General features: G+C 50.3%; 2 non-coding genes and 27 pseudogenes across 2 annotated transcripts; all 29 read right to left on the reverse strand.

The window, feature by feature from the left end:
- Window positions 1-259: 259 nt before the first annotated feature.
- On the reverse strand, window positions 260-378 carry LOC143999787 (5S ribosomal RNA; annotated as a pseudogene).
- A 100-nt stretch (window positions 379-478) lies between these two features.
- Window positions 479-597, reverse strand: LOC143999648 (5S ribosomal RNA). The gene has a single exon (XR_013278110.1). It is a non-coding gene; the product is annotated as a 5S ribosomal RNA (ribosomal RNA).
- Window positions 598-704: 107 nt separating this feature from the next.
- LOC143999101 (5S ribosomal RNA) lies at window positions 705-823 on the reverse strand (annotated as a pseudogene).
- Window positions 824-923: 100 nt separating this feature from the next.
- LOC143999688 (5S ribosomal RNA) lies at window positions 924-1,041 on the reverse strand (annotated as a pseudogene).
- Window positions 1,042-1,147: 106 nt separating this feature from the next.
- Window positions 1,148-1,266, reverse strand: LOC143999400 (5S ribosomal RNA; annotated as a pseudogene).
- Window positions 1,267-1,603: 337 nt separating this feature from the next.
- Window positions 1,604-1,722, reverse strand: LOC143999700 (5S ribosomal RNA; annotated as a pseudogene).
- A 108-nt stretch (window positions 1,723-1,830) lies between these two features.
- LOC143999697 (5S ribosomal RNA) lies at window positions 1,831-1,949 on the reverse strand (annotated as a pseudogene).
- Window positions 1,950-2,058: 109 nt separating this feature from the next.
- On the reverse strand, window positions 2,059-2,177 carry LOC143999670 (5S ribosomal RNA; annotated as a pseudogene).
- A 108-nt stretch (window positions 2,178-2,285) lies between these two features.
- On the reverse strand, window positions 2,286-2,404 carry LOC143999698 (5S ribosomal RNA; annotated as a pseudogene).
- Window positions 2,405-2,513: 109 nt separating this feature from the next.
- LOC143998439 (5S ribosomal RNA) lies at window positions 2,514-2,632 on the reverse strand (annotated as a pseudogene).
- A 108-nt stretch (window positions 2,633-2,740) lies between these two features.
- On the reverse strand, window positions 2,741-2,859 carry LOC143999643 (5S ribosomal RNA). Its single transcript, XR_013278105.1, has one exon. It is a non-coding gene; the product is annotated as a 5S ribosomal RNA (ribosomal RNA).
- Window positions 2,860-3,204: 345 nt separating this feature from the next.
- LOC143999932 (5S ribosomal RNA) lies at window positions 3,205-3,323 on the reverse strand (annotated as a pseudogene).
- A 108-nt stretch (window positions 3,324-3,431) lies between these two features.
- On the reverse strand, window positions 3,432-3,550 carry LOC143999242 (5S ribosomal RNA; annotated as a pseudogene).
- A 2,629-nt stretch (window positions 3,551-6,179) lies between these two features.
- Window positions 6,180-6,298, reverse strand: LOC143999939 (5S ribosomal RNA; annotated as a pseudogene).
- A 334-nt stretch (window positions 6,299-6,632) lies between these two features.
- Window positions 6,633-6,751, reverse strand: LOC143998471 (5S ribosomal RNA; annotated as a pseudogene).
- A 109-nt stretch (window positions 6,752-6,860) lies between these two features.
- Window positions 6,861-6,979, reverse strand: LOC143999374 (5S ribosomal RNA; annotated as a pseudogene).
- Window positions 6,980-7,312: 333 nt separating this feature from the next.
- LOC143999679 (5S ribosomal RNA) lies at window positions 7,313-7,430 on the reverse strand (annotated as a pseudogene).
- A 107-nt stretch (window positions 7,431-7,537) lies between these two features.
- Window positions 7,538-7,656, reverse strand: LOC143998924 (5S ribosomal RNA; annotated as a pseudogene).
- Window positions 7,657-7,973: 317 nt separating this feature from the next.
- LOC144000119 (5S ribosomal RNA) lies at window positions 7,974-8,092 on the reverse strand (annotated as a pseudogene).
- Window positions 8,093-8,195: 103 nt separating this feature from the next.
- On the reverse strand, window positions 8,196-8,314 carry LOC143998817 (5S ribosomal RNA; annotated as a pseudogene).
- A 217-nt stretch (window positions 8,315-8,531) lies between these two features.
- On the reverse strand, window positions 8,532-8,650 carry LOC143998549 (5S ribosomal RNA; annotated as a pseudogene).
- Window positions 8,651-8,758: 108 nt separating this feature from the next.
- LOC143999685 (5S ribosomal RNA) lies at window positions 8,759-8,877 on the reverse strand (annotated as a pseudogene).
- Window positions 8,878-9,210: 333 nt separating this feature from the next.
- LOC144000098 (5S ribosomal RNA) lies at window positions 9,211-9,329 on the reverse strand (annotated as a pseudogene).
- Window positions 9,330-15,180: 5,851 nt separating this feature from the next.
- LOC143999686 (5S ribosomal RNA) lies at window positions 15,181-15,299 on the reverse strand (annotated as a pseudogene).
- A 333-nt stretch (window positions 15,300-15,632) lies between these two features.
- LOC144000099 (5S ribosomal RNA) lies at window positions 15,633-15,751 on the reverse strand (annotated as a pseudogene).
- Window positions 15,752-15,859: 108 nt separating this feature from the next.
- LOC143999710 (5S ribosomal RNA) lies at window positions 15,860-15,978 on the reverse strand (annotated as a pseudogene).
- Window positions 15,979-16,306: 328 nt separating this feature from the next.
- Window positions 16,307-16,425, reverse strand: LOC143999144 (5S ribosomal RNA; annotated as a pseudogene).
- A 108-nt stretch (window positions 16,426-16,533) lies between these two features.
- On the reverse strand, window positions 16,534-16,652 carry LOC143999496 (5S ribosomal RNA; annotated as a pseudogene).
- Window positions 16,653-16,760: 108 nt separating this feature from the next.
- Window positions 16,761-16,879, reverse strand: LOC143999061 (5S ribosomal RNA; annotated as a pseudogene).
- Between the last annotated feature and the right edge of the window lie 130 nt (window positions 16,880-17,009).

A 17,009-nucleotide genomic window follows, 5' to 3' on the forward strand; every position in this document is an offset into this window, starting at 1 on the left:
AAACAGGTTGTCGACGCCACCTACATTAAAAAAAGCCTATGGCATCTGGTAATCCCAGCCAGTCTCCCATCTAGGTACTAACCAAGCCAGACCTTGCTTAGTATCCGAGATCAGATGAGATCGGGTGCATTCAGGGTGATGTGGACGTAGACGATCTCTTTGGCCACTCTCAACCCTCTTGACAAACGCCAAGATGGTCACCTCGTCAAACAAGCATAAAAATAAAACAGGCCATTGACGCCAACAACATATTGAAAAAAGCCTATGACACCTGGTATTCCCAGGTGGTCTCCCATCCAGGTACTAACCAGGCCAGACCCTGCTTAAAATCCGAAATCAGACGAGATCGGGCGCATTCAGGGTGATGTGGCCATAGGCGATCTTGCTGGCCACTCTCAACCCTCTTGACAAACGCCAAGATGGTCACCTCGGCAAACAACCAGAAAATTAACAGGTCGACGACGCCAACATTAAAAAAAGCCTACGGCACCTGGTATTCCCAGGCGGTCTCCCATCCAGGTACTAACCAGGCCCGACGCTGCTTAGCATCTGAGATCAGACGAGATCGGGCGCATTCAGGGTGATGTGGCCGTAGGCAAACTTGCGTGCCACTCTCAACCCTCTTGACAAACGCCAAGATGGTCACCTCGGCAAACAAGCAGAAAAATAAAACAGATCGTTGACGCCAACAACATTTTTTTTAAAAACTACGGCACCTGGTATTCCCAGGCGGTCTGCCATCCAGGTACTAACCAGGCCCGACCATGCTCAGCATCTGAGATCAGATGAGATCGGGCGCATGTAGGGTGAAGTGGCCGAAGGCGATCTTAATAGCCATTGTCAACCCTCTTGACAAATGCCAAGATGGTCACCTCGGCAAACAACCAGAAAATTAACAGGTCGTCGATGCCAACATTAAAAAAAGCCTACGGCACCTGATGTTCCCAGGCGGTGACCCATCCAGGTACTAACCAGGCCCGACCCTGCTTAGCATCCGAGATCAGACGAGATCGGGTGCATTCAGGGTGATGTGGCCAAGGCGATCTTGCCAGCCACTCTCAACCCTCTTGACAAACGCCAAGACGGTCACCTCGGCAAAGAAGCAGAAAAAAAAACAGGTCGTCGACGCCAACAACATTTAAAAAAAAAATGACGGCACCTGGTATTCCCAGGCGGTCTACCATCCAGGTACTAACCAGGCCCGACCATGCTTAGCATCTGAGATCAGACAAGATCGGGCGCATTCAGGGTGAAGTGGCCAAAGGCGATCATATAGCCACTCTCAACCCTCTTGACAAATGCCAAGACGGTCACCTCGGGCAAACAAACAGAAAAATAAAACAGGTCGTCGACGCCAACAACATATTAAAAAAAAGCCTACAGCACCTGGTATTCCCAGGCAGTCTCTCATCCAGGTACTAATGATGCCTGATCCTGCTTAGTATCCAAGATCAGACGAGATCGGGCCCATTCAGGGTGATGCGGCCGTAGGCGATCTTGCTGGCCACTCTCCACCCTATTGGCAAATGCCAAGATGGTCACCTCGGCAAACAAGCAGAAAAATAAAACAGATTGCCGACACCAACAACATATTTAAAAAAAAAGCCAACCGCACCTAGTATTCCCAGGCGGTCTCCCATCCAGGTACTAATCAGGCCCGACCCTTCTTAGCATCTGAGATCAGATGAGATCAGGCGCATTCAGGGTGATGTGGCCGTAGGCGATCTTGCTGGCCACTCTCAACCCTCTTGAAAAACGCCAAGATGGTCACCTCGGCAAACAAGCAGAAAAATAAAACAGGTCATCGATGCCAACAACATATTAAAAAAAAGCCTACGGCACCTGGTATTCCCAGGTGGTCTCCCATCCAAGTACTAACCAGGCCCGACCCTGCTTAGCATACGATATCAGATGAGATCGGGCGCATTCAGGGTGATGTGGGCATAGACAGACTTGCTGGCTACTCTCAACCCTCATGACAAACGCCAAGATGGTCACCTCGGCAAACAAGCAGAAAAATAAAACAGATTGCCGACACCAACAACATATTTAAAAAAAAGCCAACGGCACCTAGTATTCCCAGGCGGTCTCCCATCCAGGTACTAATCAGGCCCGACCCTTCTTAGCATCTGAGATCAGATGAGATCAGGCACATTCAGGGTGATGTGGCCGTAGGCGATCTTGCTGGCCACTCTCAACCCTCTTGAAAAACGCCAAGATGGTCACCTCGGCAAACAAGAAGAAAAATAAAACAGGTCATCGACGCCAACAATATATTAAAAAAAAGCCTACGGCACCTGGTATTCCCAGGTGGTCTCCCATCCAAGTACTAACCAGGCCCGACCCTGCTTAGCATACGATATCAGATGAGATCGGGCGCATTCAGGGTGATGTGGGCATAGACAAACTTACTGGCTACTCTCAACCCTCATGACAAACGCCAAGATGGTCACCTCGGCAAACAAGCAAAAAAATAAAAAAGGTCGTCGACGCCAACAACATATTAAAAAAAAAGCCTACAGCACTTGGTATTCCCAGGCGGTCTCTCATCCAAGTACTAACCAGGCCTGACCCTGCTTAGTATCCAAGATCAGATGAGATCGGGCACATTCAAGGTGATGCGGCCGTAGGTGAACTTGCTGGCCGTTCTCAACCCTCTTGACAAACGCCAAGATGGTCACCTCGGCAAACAAGCAGAAAAATAAAACAGGTCGTCGACGCCAACAAGAGATTAAAAAAAAGCCTATGGCACCTGGTATTCCCAGGCGGTCTCCCATCCAGGTACTAACCAGGCCCGACCCTGCTTAGCATCCAAGATCAGATGAGATCGAGCGCATTCAGGGTGATGTGGCCATAGGCAAACTTGCAAACCACTCTCAACCCTCTTGACAAACACCAAGATGGTCATCTCGGCAAACAAGCAGAAAAATAAAACAGGTCGTCGACGCCAACAACATTTTAAAAAAAAGCCTACGGCACCTGGTATTCCCACGCGGTCTCCCATCCAGGTACTAACCAGGTACTAACCAGGTCCGACCCTGCTTAGCATCCAAGATCAGATGACATCGGGCACATTCAGGGTAATGTGGCCATAGGCGAACTTCCTGGCCACTCTCAACCCTATTGAAAAACGCCAAGATGGTCACCTCGGCAAACAAGCAGAAAAATAAAACAGGTCGTTGACGCCAACAACATATAAAAAAAAGCCTACGGCACCTGGTATTCCCAGGTGGTCTCCCATCCAAGTACTAACCAGGCCCGACCCTGCTTAGCATACGATATCAGACGAGATCGGGCGCATCCAGGGTGATGTGGGTATAGACAAACTTGCTGGCCACTCTCAACCCTCATGACAAACGCCAAGATGGTCACCTGGGCAAACAAGCAGAAAAATAAAACAGGTCCTCGACGCCAACAACATATTAAAAAAAAGCCTACAGCACCTGGTATTCCCAGGTGGTCTCCCATTCAGGCACTAACCAGACGCAACCCTGCTTAGCATCTGAGATCAGATGAGATGGTGCACATTCAAGGTGATGTGGCCATAGACGATCTTGTTGGCCACTCTCAACCCTCTTGACAAACGCCAAAATGGTCACCTCGGCAAACAAGCAGAAAAATAAAACAGATCGTCGACACCAACAACATATTAAAAAAAAAGCCAAAGGCACCTGGTATTCCCAGGCGGTCTCTCATCCAGGTACTAACCAGGCATGACTCTGCTTAGTATCCAAGATCAGATGAGATCGAGTGCATTCAGGGTGATGCAGCCGTAGGCGATCTTGCTGGCCACTCTCAACCCTCTTGACAAATGCCAAGATGGTCACCTCGGCAAACAAGCAGAAAAATAAAACAGATCGTCGACACAAACAACATATTTAAAAAAAAGCCCCCTGGATGCCGAAAAGGCGTTTGACTCGGTGGAATGGGTCTTCCTATGGGAGATCTTGGGTCGCTTTGCGTTTGGGCCTAGATTTCTCCGGTGGTTGCAGATACTCTATCGGGAGCCTCGGGCTCACGTTCGGACCAACGACAGACTTTCAGCATCCTTCCCACTACAGAGGGGCACGAGGCAGGGCTGCCCCCTTTCCCCGGCCCTATTTGCGCTTGTGTTTGAGCCTCTGGTGGTTATGATTAGGGCCTCGGAGAGGGTGCGGGGGTTGCGGGTGGGATCACTAGAAGAAAATATCTCGTTATACGCGGACGATGCCCTACTGTATCTCCAGGACGCGGATGACTCCCTGTCAGCGGCTCTTGAGATTTTTAATACCTTCAGTAGGTTTTCGGGTATACGCATCAATTGGTCAAAATCCAACATATTTCCACTTGACCCGCAGGCCCGGGACACTAGCATAGACATACCTATTCGTTGGGTTGACCAGTTCCGGTACTTGGGTATCCAGGTTAGGAGGGAGCTGTCAAGCTTTGGGGAGCTTAATCTGCAGCCGGTCCTGACTCAGCTTCGGACTAGGTGCGCCGCGTGGGCCTCCCTATCCCTGAACCTTATGGGCCACATAAATTTGTTGAAGATGATTTTCCTCCCCAAGTTCTTGTATGTATTTTGCCACAGTCCTACCCGGATACCCAATTTCTTTTTTGCAGAGGTTGACAGATGCATGGGCTCCTTTATTTGGACGGGGGAGACGCCCCAGTTGGCTAGGTCCACCCTTATGCTCCCTATCCACTGTGGGGGTTTGACACTACTGGATTATCGAGCGTAATTCTGGGCGGTGGTGTTGGTGTCGGTTCGGTGGTGGTTTACCCTCCCTAAGGGATATGCTGCTGTGTGCTTGGAGGTGGCGGTCGTGGGGTCGCTTCATGAGCTGGGCAACCTGGTATATAAGGGGCGGCGGGCACGCAGCGAGCTTCCGACTCCCACCAGAACCAACCTTAGGGCATGGATGGTGGCCAGGCGGGGGCTTGTTGGTCCACAGGACTGGTCCCCCCATTGCCCTCTCTGGGGTAACCCTAGTCTCCTCCATATGAAGATGGTACCAGACCCACAGATCTGGGCCAGGTGTGGGGTCAGGACCTTGGGGGACATATTTGTCGATGGGGTCCTGCTCTCCTACACGACTCTCCAAGATAAACACCACTTACCGGGTTGGATGGTATTCCGATACTTCCAGCTGCGTCATGCTGTCAGGGCCCAATTCCCGACTCCGATTAGGCTACGGATGGACCCCATTGAGGAGATGCTAGTGCAGGAGAGGATGGATAGGCCCCTATCTGCCTTGTACCTGGGCCTACTGTGGACTGACTCTGCTAAGGTGGACAGATTGTGGGACTTGTGGAAGGCAGATTTACCTGGCCTGGATAGATCGGACTGGGTGGATTGTCTGGCAGATAGCGCAGCTATCCTGATATCGTCCAGGGAAAGGTTGATTCAGGTTAAATTCCTGCACAGGGTCTACTACAATCCCCAGAGGCTCCACAAAGTTTATCCCCAGCGACCACAGGACTGCCCCAGATGCAAACAGTCTGTAGGCACGTATCTGCATATGTTCTGGAGCTGTCCCAAAATCGCTGAGTACTGGGCTGAGGTAATTGACTCTATTAATGGTTGTCTCCAGCTAGAGCTCCCCCTGTCACCGGAGCTGGCCTTATTGGAGATTCGGGATGATGAACAAAGGCCCAGACATGCCAAACTGCTGCTGACTTACCTCTTCTTCTATGCCAAAAGGTAAATTATATTGCGTTAGAACGCCCCCCCCCCTTACGGTTGGAATGTGGGAAAAGTCGATCAATGCGGTGCTCCCATTATACAAACTCACCTATATGAATAGGAATTGCCCCCAAAAATTCTCCAAGGTATGGATGCCATGGACGGCCTAATGGGTGGGGTTCATGGTGGGGAAGTGGGACCCCCGCATTCTTCTTAATCATTTATTTGAGGTAGGAATAATGGACGCATGCGGGAGGCGTGGGTTAGCCGCACCGGTGCTTGAACTATGGCTTGTAACCTGATAAATATGGATAGGAACTGGTGTCTTTATTTCCCTTTCTTTTTCTTTTTTTCTTTTTTCCTTATCTCTCTTTTCTTTTCCTGTTGTGCATTTACATGTTATGCCTGCCAAATGTACACATATTATGTTTTGGATTTGGTCCATGTTGGACTACTTTGATGTATTGTGCCTTAATTGTTTGCAATAAAGGAACATTCTGGTTTGTTAAAAAAACAACAACGGCACCTGGTATTCCCAGTCGGTGTCCCATCCAGGTACTAACCAAGCCCGACCCTTCTTAGCATCCGAGATCAGATGAGATCGGGCGCATTCAGGGTGATGTGGCCATAGGCGATCTTGCTGGCCACTCTCAACCCTCTTGTCAAACGCCAAGATGGTCACCTTGGCAAACAAGCAGAAAAATAAAATAGGTCGTCAACGCCAACAACATATTAAAAAAATGCCTACTGCACCTGTTATTCCCAAGCGGTCTCCCATCAAGGTACTAACCAGGCCCGACCCTGCTTAGCATCCGAGATCAGACGAGATTGTGCACAATCAGGGGGATGTGGCCGGAAGGCGATCTTGTTGGCCACTCTCAGCCTCTTGCCAAACGCCAAGATGGTCACCTCGGCAAACAAGCAGAAAAATTAAACAGGTCGTCGACGCCAACAACATAGTAAAAAAAGCCTACAGCACCTGATATTCCCAGGCGGTTTCCCATCCAGGTACTAACCAGGCCCGATCCTGCTTAGTATCCGAGATCAGTCGAGATTGGGTGCATTGAGGGTGATGTGGCCATAGGCAATCTTGCGGGTCACTCTCTACCCTCTTGAGAAACGACAAGATGGTCACCTCGGCAAACAAGCAAAAAAATAAAACAGGTCGTTGACGCGAGCAACATATTAAAAAAAAAGCCCACGGCACCTGGTATTCCCAGGCGGTCTCCCATCCAGGTACTGACCAGGCCTGACCCTGCTTAGCATTTGAGATCAGACAAGATTGGGCACATTCAAGGTGAAATGGCCAAAGGCAACTTTAATAGCCACTCTCAACCCTCTTGACAAACGCCAAGACGGTCAGCTCGGGAAAAAAAGCAGAAAAAGAAAACAGGTCATTGACGCCAACAACATATTAAAAAAAGTCTGCGGCACATAGTATTCCCAGGCGGTCTCCCATCCAGGTACTAAACAGGTCCGCAGCTGCTTAGCATCCGAAATCAAACAACATCGGGCACATTCAGGGAGATGTGGCTATAGGCAAACTTTCTGACCACTCTCAACCCTCTTGACCAACGCCAAGATGGTCACCTCGGCAAACAAGCAGAAAAAAAACAGGTCGTTGACGCCAACAACATATTAAAAAAAAGCCTACTGCACCTGATATTCCCAGGCGGTCTCCCATCCAGGTACTAACCAGGCCCGACCCTGCTTAGCATCCGAGATCAGATGAGATCGGCACATTCAGGGTGATATGGCCATAGGCGATCTTGGTGGCCACTCTCAACCCACTTGACAAACGCCAAGATGGTCACCTCGGCAAACAAGCAGAAAAATAAAACCGGTCGTCAACGCCAACAACATATTAAAAAGAGCCTGCAGCACCTGGTATTCCCAGGCGCTCTCCCATCCCGTTACTAACCAGGTATAACCCTGCTTAGCATCCGAGATCAGACGAGAACGGGCGCATTCAGGGTGATGTGGCTGTAGGTGATCTTGCTGGCCACTCTCAACCCGCTTGACAAACGCCAAGATGGTCACCTCGGCAAACAGGTCGTAGACGCCAACAACATATTAAAAAAAGCCTATGACACCTGGTATTCCCAGGCAATCTCCCACCCAGGTACTAACCAGGCCCAATCCTGCTTAGCATAAATGATCAGACGAGATCGGGTGCATTCAGGGTGATGTGGCCGTAGGTGATCTTGCTGGCCACTCTCAAACCTCTTGACAAACGCCAAGATGGTCACCTCGGCAAACAAGCAGAAAAATAAAACAGGTCGTCGACGCCAACAACATATTAAAAAAAGGCCCACGGCACTTGGTATTCCCAGGTGTTCTCCCATCCAGGTACTAACCAGGCCCGACCCTGCTTAGCGTCCAATATCAGACGAGATCAGGTGAATTCAGGGTGATGTGGCCGTAGGTAATCTTGCTGGCCACTCTCAACCCTCTTGACAAACGGTCACCTCGGCAAACAAGCAGAAAAATAAAACAGGTTGTCGACGCCAACAACATATTAAAAAAATATAGCCTATGGTACCTGATATTCCCAGGCGGTCTCCCATCCAGGTACTAACCAGGCCTGACTCGGCTTAGCATCTGAGATCAGGTGAGATCAAGCACATTCAGGGTGATGTGGCCATAGGGGGTCTTCCTAGCCAATCTTAACCCTCTTGACAAACGCCAAGATGGTCACCTTGGCAAACAAGCGGAAAAATAATACAGGTCATCGACGCCAACAACATATTAAATAAAAGCCTATGGCACCTGGTTTTCCCAGGCGGTCTCCCATTCAGGAACTAACCAGGCCCGACCCTACTTAGCATCTGAGATCAGATGAGATCGGGCGCATTCAGAGTGCTGTGACCTACAGCACCTGGTTTTCCAAGGTGGTCTGCCATCTAGGTACTAACCAGGCCAGACCATGCTTAACATCCGAGATCAGACGTGATCGGGTGCATTCTGGGTGATATCGCCTTAGGCGATCTTGCTGGCCACTCTCAACCCTCTTGACAAACGCCAAGATGGTCACCTTGGCAAAGAAGCAGAAAAATAAAACAGGTCGTTGACGCCAACAACATATTAAAAAAACGCCTACGGCACCTGGTTTTCCAAGGTGGTCTGCCATTTAGGTACTAACCAGGCCCGACCCTGCTTAGCATCCGAGATCAGACGTGATCGGGTGCATTCTGGGTGATGTGGCCGTAGGCGAACTTGCTGGCCACTCTCAATCCTCTTGACAAACGCCAAGATGGTCACCTCAGCAAACAAGCAGAAAAATAAAACAGGTCGTTGTCGCCTACAACATTTAAAAAAAAAAGCCTACGGCACCTGGTATTCCCAGGCGGTCTCCCATCCAGGTACTGACCAGGCCTGACTCAGATGAGATGAGATCAGATGAGATCGGGCGCATTCAGAGTGCTGTGACCGTAGGTGATCTTACTGGCCACTCTCAACCCTCTTGAAAAATGCCAAGATGGTCACCTCGGCAAAGAAGCAGAAAAATAAAACAGGTCGTTGATGCCAACAACATATTAAAAAAAAGCCTATGGCACCTGGTTTTCCCAGGCGGTCTCCCATTCAGGAACTAACCAGGCCCGACCCTACTTAGCATCTGAGATCAGATGAGATCGGGCGCATTCAGAGTGCTGTGACCGTAGGTGATCTTACTGGCCACTCTCAACCCTCTTGAAAAACGCCAAGATGGTCACCTCGGCAAAGAAGCAGAAAAATAAAACAGGTCGTTGATGCCAACAACATATTAAAAAAAAGCCTACGGCACCTGGTTTTCCAAGGTGGTCTGCCATTTAGGTATGTCAGGGAAATAGCCGCAGTCTCATAAGATACGTCCGTGTTAACGCGCGTCGGCGCCTACGCAAGCGCAAAGTAGTTACTAGACGTACGACCGACGCGACGCCTAACCGGGTGGGCTTACGCGGCGATGCCACGAATACGCAACGCACTAGACGTAGACGTACGATCGCTCCGACGCGCCCGCGACGTGACCCGGTCAGGCGGCCTATTTAAACGTTCGCCTGACACTCCTGCATTGCTGGATTATCGTCAGCTCTCCTGTGAACCTGTACCTGTGCTCCCTGTTATCCGATCTTCTGTGTACCGACCCGGCCTGTTTGACCCGTTCCTGTTGTTCTCCTGGCTCCGACTCCTGGCTTGTACCTGACGCTCCAGATCTGCTTCCTGCACCCGACCTCGGCTTGTTTGACCATTCTCTGGATTTCCGCTGCCTACTCTCGGATCTCCTAAGCACAGTTGTCCATCCAGGCTTATCCATCTGCTACCTGGTCTCTACTATTGCTACCTGGCAACCTGTGCTACTGTGGGCACTACATCCCTGTGCCAACTTCAGGGTTGTACTGCGCTCGGCCGCAAGGGGAGCCCTCTCAGCATCTCGGCCTCATCCTAGATCGTGACAGTATAATCCAGCCATGACAGAGGTCGACAGAGGTGACTCCCCATTAGAGGCCGTCCTACAAGAACTCTCGGCCCTTGCTCCAGCTATTCAAGAGCTCCGAGAGAAACATCACCGGCTGGAGGAGCGCCTGCAACACCCGCCTGAACCACCCACCTGCTCTGGTCAAGTTCCGGCGTCTACAATTTCAGCGGTCCTAGAACCACGAGTCCCGGCTCCAGAACATTTCTTCGGGGACCGAAGAAAATTCAGATCCTTCAGAAACTCCTGTTTCCTCTACTTCTCCCTGCAACCTCAGACCTTTGCTTCAGAGGCAACCAAGGTGGGATTCACCATTTCCTTACTGAGGGACGACCCCCAGACATGGGCCCACGGCCTGTTGGAACAATGCAGCCCTTATGTGAATACTCTGGACTTTTTCTTTGAAGCCATGGCCCGCCTGTATGATGACCCTTTCCGGACGGCTACAGCTGAGTCAGCTTTGCATGCTCTTCGCCAGGGTGGGCGACCTGTAGAGGACTATTCAGTGGAGTTCCGTACCTGGAGCTCTGACTCCGGCTGGAATGAGGCGGCCCTCAAATTTCAATATCGTATGGGGTTGTCCGAAGCTCTTAAGGATGAGTTGGCCAGACTAAAGATTCCCACTACACTCGAAGAACTCATCCTACTCGTCACCCAGCTTGACAGGCGTCTACGGGAACGTCAGCTAGAATGCTCCCGAACCACTTGCTCCATCCAGGCCCCACCTCCAGTTCGCCCAGCAGTATTCCCCGTTCTGAGGGGCATTCCCCGTCCCGCTTTAACCTCTGAAGAGAGACTGCTCCGCCGTCAGGCACACCTCTGCTTCTACTGTGGGAAATCAGGACATTTTATTAGCAACTGCCCTACAAGGCCGAGTAAACCAGCCTCAAACACTCCCTCTCACCTTCAGGTAGCAATGACAGCTTCTGCCCACATCACTCTTCCAGTCACGTTGATGGTGGCGGGCAGCAGGATCCCTCTACAAGCAATCATTGATTCCGGAGCCTGTAGTTGCTTTCTGGACTTAACCTTGGCCAGGAGTCTGGCTCTCCCACTGAATCGCAAGGAACAGAGCCTGACCGTCCGTTTGGCCGATGGCTCCTTACCTAGTTCAGGTCATGTCACCCAGGAAACTAGTCCCATCCTGACAATCACCGATTCGGGTCACCAAGAATTCCTTAAATTCGACATTCTGAGCTCCCCGATGTTCCCTGTTATCCTAGGGATCCCTTGGCTACAGGCTCACAACCCCCAGATCGATTGGCTCACAAGGGCGGTTTTCTTCACATCTGTCTACTGCCAGCAGCACTGTCTGGACTTCATCCCTCACGAATTGCCCGGCTGTCTGACCATACAACCCACATCTAGTCCGGCTTCTCGCATACCAACAATCTACCAGGATTTCAGAGACGTTTTTGATAGGAGGAAAGCCGATACTCTACCTCCTCACCGCCCCTATGACTGCCCCATTGAATTACTACCTGGGGCCCCCATTCCTTTTGGTCGGATATTTCCCCTTTCGGAGACAGAATTGGAGGCTCTAAGACAGTACATCGACGAAAACCTGGCCAAGGGATTCATTCGTCCCTCCTCATCCCCTGCCGGAGCAGGTATCTTCTTTGTGGAGAAGAAAGATAAGACCCTAAGGCCATGTGTGGACTATCGGGAATTAAATAATATTACCCTCAAGAATCGGTATCCTCTTCCGCTTATCCCTGAACTTCTCCAGAGATTCCGTACCTCTCGTATTTTTACAAAACTTGACCTACGTGGGGCTTATAATCTTGTCCGTATCCGGGAGGGGGACGAGTGGAAGACCGCGTTCAGAACAAGATTTGGTCATTTCGAATATCTGGTCATGCCCTTTGGACTATGTAACGCCCCGGCAACCTTTCAACATTTTATCAATGATATTTTTCGGGAGTACCTTGACCACTTTGTTGTCGCCTACCTTGACGACATCCTGATTTTTTCACCCTCACTAGAGCTTCACAGAGTACATGTTAGGAAAGTACTAAGTATTCTTAGAACTCACGGGTTATACGCCAAAGCCGAGAAGTGTGACTTTGAGAAGGAATCTATCCATTTCTTGGGACTCATTATTTCCACGGGGGGAATTGCCATGGACCCGCAGAAGGTGAAATCCATTTTGGAATGGCCCGCTCCTGCTGACAAGAAGGGTGTACAGAGGTTTATTGGCTTCGCAAACTTTTACCGAAGGTTTATACGGGGCTTCTCCACCATCGTAGCCCCCATCACCTTGACTACTCGCCAGCACACCAAGTTCCATTGGTCCCCAGCAGCCCAGTCCGCTTTTGAGCAGCTCAAGACCCTATTTACCTCTGCGCCCATCCTGCAACACCCAGATCCCGCCTTACCCTTCGTACTAGAGGTTGATGCCTCGGAGGTGGCCACCGGGGCGATCTTATCCCAACGCCAAGGTCCCAAGGCCTTACTGCACCCTGTAGCCTTCTTCTCTCGGAAGATGAGTCCCCCAGAGAAGAACTATGATGTAGGGGACCGGGAACTTCTAGCGATCAAGACCGCTCTTGAAGAATGGAGGTACCTCCTAGAGGGTGCCGCTCACCCCATTTTAATTTTCACAGATCACAAGAACTTGGAGTATCTCCGTACGGCCAGACGCCTAAGACCCCGACAGGCCCGGTGGGCTTTGTTCTTTTCAAGATTCCATTTCCATATCACCTACCGCCCGGGATCTAAAAACAGCAAAGCGGATGCCTTATCTAGGATGTTCCCCGATACCCCCGAGGGGGCCCCACCTAGTACAATTTTGTCCTCCCAGAATTTCTTGTTAATACAACCAGACCTGAAATCTTCTATTGAACTGGCTACTAGACAGTGCACGGAGACCGAAGCTTCTGCCCTGAGGAGTCAAGGAGGGCTACTATGGCACCAGGACAAGGTTTTTGTTCCCCAGCAGGCCAGGTTATTAGTATTGAAGACCTTCCACGATCACCCACTTGCAGGCCACTTTGGAGTGCGGAAGACGACGGACCTTGTACGGCGGTCCCTATGGTGGCCTACCTTAAAAGCGGACTGTAAGGCATACGTAGATTCCTGCACCACCTGCCAGCGCAACAAAGGACCTAACATCAGACCCTGGGGTCTACTAAGACCACTGCCAGTCCCGGAAAAACCATGGAGAGAAATTTCCATGGATTTTATTGTGGAACTACCTCCCTCTGAAGGGTTTACGGCCATCTTGGTGGTCGTGGACCGCCTGTCCAAGATGGCACACTTCTTGCCGCTTAAGGGGACTCCCTCTGCCCTAGATACAGCAAAAACTTTTATTAAAGAGATTGTCCGGCTACACGGGGTACCTGATAGTATTGTATCAGACAGAGGGGTACAATTCACCTCTAAATTTTGGAAGGAACTGTGTAAATTGCTCTCAATTAAGATTTGTTTATCATCTGCTTATCACCCACAGAGTAATGGACAAACCGAAAGAACCAATCAAACACTAGAGCAATACCTGCGATGCTTCTGCTCCTTCTCCCAGGACGATTGGGTTTCCTTGCTACCTTGTGCGGAATTCGCCTATAATAACTCTGTGCACGCCTCCACCAACCAGTCACCCTTCTGGGCAAACTACGGATTCCACCCTTCATTTCTGCCTAACACCATCCCTGAGTCATCCGTCCCGGCAGTTCAAGACCGAGTAAATTTCATTCACTCAAACTATCTAATACTTCAAGACACCATGAGAAGGGCCCAGGAGGAATACAAGAAGCAGTATGATAAAAGGAAGAGAATCAACCCCATCTTTAAGACAGGGGATAAGGTGTGGCTTTCAGCGACAAATCTTAGACTGCCTCTTCCTTCCCGGAAACTGGGACCTAAATTTCTGGGTCCTTTTGAAATCAAACGGGAGATTAACCCCGTAGCCTTTGAACTTGTTTTGCCTGATTCGTTTAAGATCCATCCTATATTTCATGTTTCCCTCCTTAAACCTGTTACCCTTAGTCCATTTTCAGGAAGAGAAGAAATGCCTCCGCCTCCAGTTCGAGTTGGTGAAGAAACCGAATACGAGGTTGAGTCCATCCTCGACTGTCGTCGGAGAGGTAGGACCATCCAGTTTTTAATTAAATGGAAGGGGTATCCTGTTGAAGAGAACTCATGGGAGCCTGCCGATCATGTACATGCTCCTGAACTTTTACGTAGGTTCCGTACCCGGTATCCTGAAAAGTGGGCTCGGTTGGGCATCCGGAGGCTGCCCCTTGGGGGGGGGCACTGTCAGGGAAATAGCCGCAGTCTCATAAGATACGTCCGTGTTAACGCGCGTCGGCGCCTACGCAAGCGCAAAGTAGTTACTAGACGTACGACCGACGCGACGCCTAACCGGGCGGGCTTACGCGGCGATGCCACGAATACGCAACGCACTAGACGTAGACGTACGATCGCTCCGACGCGCCCGCGACGTGACCCGGTCAGGCGGCCTATTTAAACGTTCGCCTGACACTCCTGCATTGCTGGATTATCGTCAGCTCTCCTGTGAACCTGTACCTGTGCTCCCTGTTATCCGATCTTCTGTGTACCGACCCGGCCTGTTTGACCCGTTCCTGTTGTTCTCCTGGCTCCGACTCCTGGCTTGTACCTGACGCTCCAGATCTGCTTCCTGCACCCGACCTCGGCTTGTTTGACCATTCTCTGGATTTCCGCTGCCTACTCTCGGATCTCCTAAGCACAGTTGTCCATCCAGGCTTATCCATCTGCTACCTGGTCTCTACTATTGCTACCTGGCAACCTGTGCTACTGTGGGCACTACATCCCTGTGCCAACTTCAGGGTTGTACTGCGCTCGGCCGCAAGGGGAGCCCTCTCAGCATCTCGGCCTCATCCTAGATCGTGACAAGGTACTAACCAGGCCAGACCATGCTTAACATCCGAGATCAGACGTGATCGGGTGCATTCTGGGTGATATCGCCTTAGGCGATCTTGCTGGCCACTCTCAACCCTCTTGACAAACGCCAAGATGGTCACCTTGGCAAAGAAGCAGAAAAATAAAACAGGTCGTTGACGCCAACAACATATTAAAAAAACGCCTACGGCACCTGGTTTTCCAAGGTGGTCTGCCATTTAGGTACTAACCAGGCCCGACCCTGCTTAGCATCCGAGATCAGACGTGATCGGGTGCATTCTGGGTGATGTGGCCGTAGGCGAACTTGCTGGCCACTCTCAATCCTCTTGACAAACGCCAAGATGGTCACCTCAGCAAACAAGCAGAAAAATAAAACAGGTCGTTGTCGCGTACAACATTTAAAAAAAAAAGCCTACGGCACCTGGTATTCCCAGGCGGTCTCCCATCCAGGTACTGACCAGGCCTGACTCAGATGAGATGAGATCAGATGAGATCGGGCGCATTCAGAGTGCTGTGACCGTAGGTGATCTTACTGGCCACTCTCAACCCTCTTGAAAAATGCCAAGATGGTCACCTCGGCAAAGAAGCAGAAAAATAAAACAGGTCGTTGATGCCAACAACATATTAAAAAAAAGCCTATGGCACCTGGTTTTCCCAGGCGGTCTCCCATTCAGGAACTAACCAGGCCCGACCCTACTTAGCATCTGAGATCAGATGAGATCGGGCGCATTCAGAGTGCTGTGACCGTAGGTGATCTTACTGGCCACTCTCAACCCTCTTGAAAAACGCCAAGATGGTCACCTCGGCAAAGAAGCAGAAAAATAAAACAGGTCGTTGATGCCAACAACATATTAAAAAAAAGCCTACGGCACCTGGTTTTCCAAGGTGGTCTGCCATTTAGGTACTAACCAGGCCCGACCCTGCTTAGCATTCGAGATCAGACGTGATCGGGTGCATTCTGGGTGATGTGGCCGTAGGCGAACTTGCTGGCCACTCTCAATCCTCTTGACAAACGCCAAGATGGTCACCTCAGCAAACAAGCAGAAAAATAAAACAGGTCATTGTCGCGTACAACATTTTAAAAAAAAAGCCTACGGCACCTGGTATTCCCAGGCGGTCCAGGTACTGACCAGGCCTGACCCTGCTTAGCATTTGAGATCAGACGAGATTGGGCACATTCAGAGTGATGTGACCGTAGGTGATCTTACTGGCCACTCTCAACGCTCTTGAAAAATGCCAAGATGGTCACCTTGGCAAACAAGCAGAAAAATAAAACAGGTCGTCGACGTCAACAACATATTAAGATTTGCCTATGGCACCTGGTATTCCCAGGCGGTCTTCCATCCAGGTACTAACCAGGCCCAAGCCTGCTTAGCATCCAAGATCATACAAGATCGTGCACATTCAGAGTGATGTGGCCGTAGGTGATATTGCTGGCCTCTCTCAACCCTCTTGACAAACGCCAAGATGGTCACCTTGGCAAACAAGCAGAAAAATAAAACAGGTCGTCGACCCCAACAGCATATTAAAAAAAAGTCTACGGAACCTGGTATCCCCAGGAGGTCTCCCATCCAGGTACTAACCAGGTCCGACCCTGCTTAGCATCCGATTTCAGACGAGATTAGGCATATTCAGGGTGATGTTGCTGTAGGCGATCTTGCTGTCCGCTCTCAACCCTCTTGACAAACACCAAGTTGGTCACCTTGGCAAACAAGCAGAAAAATAAAACAGGTCATTGACGCTAACAACATATTAAAAAAAAGCTTACGGCACCTGGTATCCCCAAGCGATCTCCCATCCAGGTACTAATCAGGCCCAACCCTGCTTAGCATGTGAGATCATACGAGATCGGGCACATTCAGGGTGATGTGGCCATAGCCAATCTTGATTGCCACTCTCAACCCTCTTGACAAACGCCAAGATGGTCACCTCGGCAAACAAGCAGAAAAATAAAACAAGTCGTCGACGCCAACAACATAATAAATTTAAGCCTACACGACACCTGGTATT

Source organism: Lithobates pipiens, unplaced genomic scaffold (assembly GCF_037356315.1).
Source record: "Lithobates pipiens isolate NorthernLeopardFrog02 unplaced genomic scaffold, aLitPip1_a1.2 Scaffold_19, whole genome shotgun sequence".
NCBI classification, from domain to species: domain Eukaryota; kingdom Metazoa; phylum Chordata; class Amphibia; order Anura; family Ranidae; genus Lithobates; species Lithobates pipiens.